Source organism: Grammomys surdaster, unplaced genomic scaffold (genome assembly GCF_004785775.1).
Source record: "Grammomys surdaster isolate TR1022 unplaced genomic scaffold, NIH_TR_1.0 141, whole genome shotgun sequence".
In the NCBI taxonomy this organism is placed as follows: domain Eukaryota; kingdom Metazoa; phylum Chordata; class Mammalia; order Rodentia; family Muridae; genus Grammomys; species Grammomys surdaster.
This window is the reverse complement of record NW_021604599.1, coordinates 6,739,327-6,745,550: the sequence shown is the minus strand read 5'-3', so window position 1 is coordinate 6,745,550 and position 6,224 is coordinate 6,739,327.

Below are 6,224 nucleotides of genomic sequence, written 5' to 3'. Positions count from 1 at the left end.
CAGTATTAAGTACTATTGGAGCCTTAAGCAAAGGCAACTTAGGTGTCTATTGACATGTTTTCATGTATTTTGAAGTTTATGAAGTTTCTTATTTGAGCGAATTGGAAAACTTTAAGTGAGATTAACAAATACACTTCTGCATTCTGAAGATTTTCAAACTTAATAAACAAAAAGAAGGTTAAGAAAGTTAAGGGCTGCATAGATAATTTCTGAGAGCCCAAGAGAAAAATAGATGTTGTTTCCTTTTTATTTCACTACCAAAGTTTATTAACTAGATATCTTACTGAAGTTTTTCTCCTGGGCTCCTATTGTCCAACTTCATTATAAAGCAGGGATATAATACTACTGCAGGGGATTGCTGTGGAAATTAAATGGGTAACACTTGTAAACCTCTTGACATGGAATCTGGGTTATAATAAGAGCACAATAAATGTTTTATATTCTGTTAGTAATATCAGCATCATTATCATTTTATTGTCGAAAAGCTCTAGGGGCTGTAAGAGGTATCCTCACAGAGTGTGTGTCTAGTTGCTAAGGGAAGGCTTTCAAAAGCATGTGGATTTTTCCTATAGTATTTGGTGGTACCTTATGAGCCATGTGGGAATCATATTTGCGGTTCTGGGTAGACCATTAACATTGGACCAGCAAAATCAGATTTTAGCCTAGTCAGGGGACCAGAGAGCAGAAATGTGCAAAACAGGGGTCCAGGGTGAGTATTGAGAAAGAAAATAAGGATATCTGTATTTCAGAGAAAGGAACATTTCAGTGTGTAGCTCATGGAGAAAACTGGTGGAAACAAATGAGCAGTCGGTTGAGGAGGGAGACATAACTTGAAAATCTAACTTTGGCAGTTTTACCCTCCCTTGCCAACTCCGGGCTTCCTCCATTCATAGAAGCAGACATATTGGTCCAGCTTTTGTCTTTCTGAGTCTATCAACAAGAGGTGAACACCATCATGGAATGATTGGAAAGCTGTGAGGAGGAGGTAGGGCTTTAGGTAGACAGTAGACTTGGACAGATGGGAGGGACTTAGGCATGAGAGAGAGAGAGAGAGAGAGAGAGAGAGAGAGAGAGAGAGAGAGAGAGAGAGAGAATGTATCTGGGGCCTAGCGAACAGTCTCCATGAGCTTGGAGAGGTTGAGTAGGAAGGAGGAGTGTGGGAGTTGAGCTGAGATCAAGTTTGGATTTTATTATTTAGGTAGGGGGATATGTTGGTGTGTGAGGATGGTTTGCCTGCTCTCCCTTTTCCTCTTCCCCTCATCCCTTTTACTTCCCTTATGATTTTCTAACTCAGTCAGTTGTGATAGTTACTTTTCTTGCTGCTGTGGATTATACTAAACAAGAAGCAACTTAAAGAAGGAAGGGTTGATTTTGACTCAGGGTTCCAGGGTATGAAGTCCATCACAGCAGGGAAGGCATGACTGCACAGGGAAGGTATAGAGGGGAAGGGAGGGTGAGGGTTACGCTGTATCTAGCAGTCAGGAAGTAGGTTACAATGTATTGTCAGTCAGGAAGCAGAGAGAGGTAAGTACTTGTACTCTGTCACTTTCTTTTTCTAGTCAGCTTATGACTCTAGTCCATGAGATAGTGTACGCATTTTATGTAGGTCTTTCAAACGCCATTTGCTTCATCTCCATAATTCCTCATCAGTATACCCAGAACTTTGTTTTTATAGTGATTCTAAATTTCATCAAGTTGCTAATCAAGATTAACCATCATGCTTGTTATTTGGGCTGTTTACATGTCGGCAGGAGAATGTTTGCAGCAGTAACAGCTCCAAGACGGTTTCTGGAAGAGCTCGTCTGAGGAAGGTGAGGGATTTTTTTTTTTTTTAGCTTTCATTTACCTTTGATATTTCAGGACATATTCAGCTTATATTTCTTACTCTATGATGGTGAACATAAAGGATAAATAATATTTATAGTGAGATTTTTTTCCCTTTAGTTTTTTTGAAACAGGATTTCTCTATGTAACAGCCGTGGCTGTCCTGGAACTCATTTATAGATCAAGTTGGCCTTGAACTCATAGAAATCTGTCTGCCTCTGCCTCTGTCTCTGCCCCTGCCTCTGAGTTCTAGGATTAAAGTTATATGCCTCCATGTACATCTATAGTGGGATTTCTTTTGGTCATGTAATGGGCATGAAAAAAATGGCTATGTCATCTTTACCTTTAAAGCTTTTTTTTGTCTTTCTATTGGTGCTTTTTGCCTGCTTACATCTATTGCATTATGGATATGTTTGCATTTATATTTATTACCTCTTACTGCATAATTGATTTTTAATTTATTGGTCATTTTTTTGATTTTTTAAAAGATTTTATTTCTACTTATTCGATGATTAGTTCTGGAATTAGCTGTGGTGACTTATTAAATTCTAAAAATCTTAATATTCTCTCCAAACAGAACAAGAATTCTAGATTTCATTTTCTACTCTTGCATGTGTTTGTGTGTGTGTGTGTGTGTGTGAGAAAACATGTATGTGGAGGTTAGAGAGTAGCTCTCAGGGGTTGGTTCTCTCTTGCCAGGTGGTGGGACCCATGCATTAAACTTTAGGCTGTTAGGAGAAATGTTCTGAGGAAGAACCAACTGAAACAATTCCTGGTAGCAATAGATCCACCCAGGCTTCAGATACTGCTATATTTAGATAAAATATATTTACATATTATATATATAATTATAATATATAATATATCTAATATAATGTATAATATAATATATCTAATATATAATATATTTAGATATGTTCAAATATAATGCATGTTTACTGTATTCAAAGAAGTAAATGACAAATAGTCTTTGTGGAGAAGTATTAAACTATACAAATATTCAGGCTGGAATGATTAGAAAAAAAAAAGGATTACTTAAGAGTGTGTTTGTCGGGTAGTGGTGGCACATACCTTTAATCCTAGCACTTTGGAAGCAGAGGCAGGTGGATCTCTGAGTTTCAGGCCAGCCTTGTCTACAGAGTGAGTTTCAAGACAGCCAGGGCTACACAGAGAAATCTTGTCTTGAAAAAACAAAAATTGATCCACATCATCATCATCACCACCACCACCACCAAGACCCCCCCAAACAAAGCAAAACAAAACAAAAAACTCCAAAGTGAGTCTGATGGCAGGTTGATCATCTTCTTTCAGGCATACCTGCGTTAGATTATGGACCTGGATTGTGATGACAAGGAAGGTGTTGAACTCTCTTCTGTGAACGCCATTTTAAGATAACTCTTCAGGCTAAGGGGGGGGGGGAGCATAGCTGCACAATACCTGGAAGAACATTGAGTTAGCCTTCAGCATTTTTTTCTGACAGTTTCAGAAACTTTCAGATGTTCAATTTTGGTAAAGCAGTAGTGGTGCACACCTTTAATTTCAACACTCAGGAGGCAGAGGCAGGCAGATCTCTGAGTTCCAGGCCAGCTTGCTCTACAGAGCAAGTTCCAGAACAACCAGGGCTATGCAGAGAAATTCTGTCTCAAAAAAAAAAAAACCAGGAAAATAAGAGGAAGAAAGAAAATGAGAAAGAAAGTAGGTATAAGGAGGATACATGTCGTGTAGCTTACAAATTTTCCAAGTAAGAGAAGAATAAACAGATATATAAAGCTCATATATAAAGCAGATTATATAGATATATATGGTAGTATAGAAGAATCATCAGCATATAGACATACAGCATGGGAATTTGGGAGATATATTAATTTGGAAGGTAATTTTGTGAAAACTCCCGTCTTCAGAAAAATTTTTATTTAGGTAAGTGGTGTGTTATTTATCAAAACTAAGTTCCTGACACATTATGAATGAAAACTGAGATCTCAGTGTCTTGACTAAAGTTTCCTATTTAGGACAAAGCCAGAAATTTGTCCATTGTAGCTAGGAGAGGAGAAGAGAGGAATGAAGTGGAGGGGACTGGAGAAGAGAGGAGAGGAGAGGGGGAGGGGAGGAAGAGGGAAGATTGCTGCCTTGTGGTGAGGAGAGGATGCAGAGTTAAATTCTCAAGGCTTGTGCTCCTCAGGAAGCATTAAGTCTTTAACACTGCCTGCAAAGATGGCGAACTAGACTCTAGTGAGGCCTTGTTGGAGAGGGGCTAAATGTAAGGCACTGGCAGTTGAGTGCAGACAGAGACTGTAGGTTGCAGCCCACAGACACAACAAAGGGAACTTCATGACAGGCTTAGTAAGGAACTGGAAACTGGTCAAGTTCAACTCTACATCTCTCAGGAGAAAGGGACTCTAGAGCACATCTGGCTAATGCTAGGAAAGCTCCTGGAAGATGTAGGAATTGACTTGGGACCCTGGAATATGAGCTGTGCTTCATGTGGATCTTAGGATGAGAAGGAGGAATCCATGGAAAGGAATGGGCGAGACCAAAGGCACAGAGAGAGGAGGAGGATGTACTGATGATATTCCATAAGCCATTCGGCTGGAAGAGTGTGGAATGTATCCCCCAAATGGGCCAGCTAGGACAGAGTACAGGGTTGGAGGTCCTTTGCAGTTCTCCAAACATGTCACAGGTTATCATCTTACGTGGCATACGGTACCTCCATCTTTGTGGCTCCCATCCTGTGATCAGGCAGCCTCAGAGAATCTGCCTCCTGCACACAATGGCAGAGGCAAACTGAGTGTTGGGAACAAGGTGCCCACAGTGGCTAGCTATATAATACTGTGCCTCCTTGTTATGATTAAGGTGTCATTTGGCACTGTGTATGTGTGTGTGTTGTGTATCTATAGATCTTTGGAGCACCCCAGGAGATGTCAAAGTCCATAACAGACCTGGAACCAAAGCATTCATACACATGTAAATGAAAGCAGACACATCACTGGACTGTGCCCCTCAAATATGGCTGCCTGCATCTTTGAATGTCACAAGCCCTACTGGCCATCATCTCCAATTGACTCTCCATCGCAGATGCCTGTCAGCTCACATGCAGCCTGACTCCCTTGACTTTGGGGAAAAGGTGAAGTACAAAGTCCAATAAAACCTGCTATAGGCTTGAGTGTGGTGCTTTCATTCAAAGAACAAGGTTCAAAACAGTCTAGACTCAGTGAAAAGCATGTAAGTAATGACCATCAAATGCTTTTAATAAAAAAGAACTACTCCACAGCCACATTCCATAGGTAACTGTTTCAAGTATGTTTTTAAAGGAAAGGAAGTCAGTAGAACCTTTGAGGGCTGTTTAGTGACTGTAGGAATTGGAAATTGAACTATAGCTACGTCACAGTCTATGTTTGATTTGCAAACATACTTTCTCCTTTGCTAAGTGACCATTCTGCTAAAGGCAAATGTTATCTGATTACAGGATATAACTTGATTGTCCAGTTACTATGAATGTTTTGTAAGCTTGTTCCAACTAAGCAGCCACAGAAAATTTCCGTGTTTTCATTTTATTGTGTGTATACAACTTGGGAAATATTCCTTCGGTAATAGAAAGAGCTGCAACTTGGAAAGACGGCACTGAGGGCTTCAACATTACCTGAAACTGTTCTACTGTATTAGGGCTGTAGGCCATTCTAGTCTGGTCCCGATCTTTACAGAAATTAGTGATGCTTATTCTCCTTAGAGGTAAGATATAGAAAATTTTTTTCATGCTAATTCCCTGCCTATTTGTAGTCATTAGCGCTTAAAATTTCAATACATCTCTGTCAGATAGATAAAAGACCCTGATTACTTAACTGGTACTTAGATATTTCATACACCTGGTTTGGGATAACATTTTAAGAATAAAAACAGAGAAGAGTCTAAGGAAAAGACAACAACAACAACAACAACAACAACAACAGGGAAAATACTTGTAGTTTGCAACATCAAATTTTATTACATTGGGCTATAAATGGCTCCAATTAGTGAAACAGTCAAAACTGCCTTTGAAAAAACAGTTGTATGTGTTTCTCCAGGAGCAGATGGTAATTGTGTAAAGTCCTTGCCCTGTCCTTAGCCTGGAGATTTACAAGGAGGGTGGGGCCGTGTTTACCAATGAAACCTGCTGCTTTCCTCACCAAATCAGTTCCTTGTCAGGCTCCAGCCAGACCTCTGGAGGAGGTTAAGTGGGAGTCCAGGGGGACCACTTGACTTCTGTGTCACTCACAATGTTTTGATCTTGTTGTTTTTGGCTTGTAAAGGGCAGATGGGCAGATTCACAATGACAAGGGTGTGTGTGTGTGTGTATGTGTGTGAAGGGGAGAGAGAGAGAGAGAGAGAGAGAGAGAGAGAGAGAGAGAGAGAGAGAGAGAGAGAGA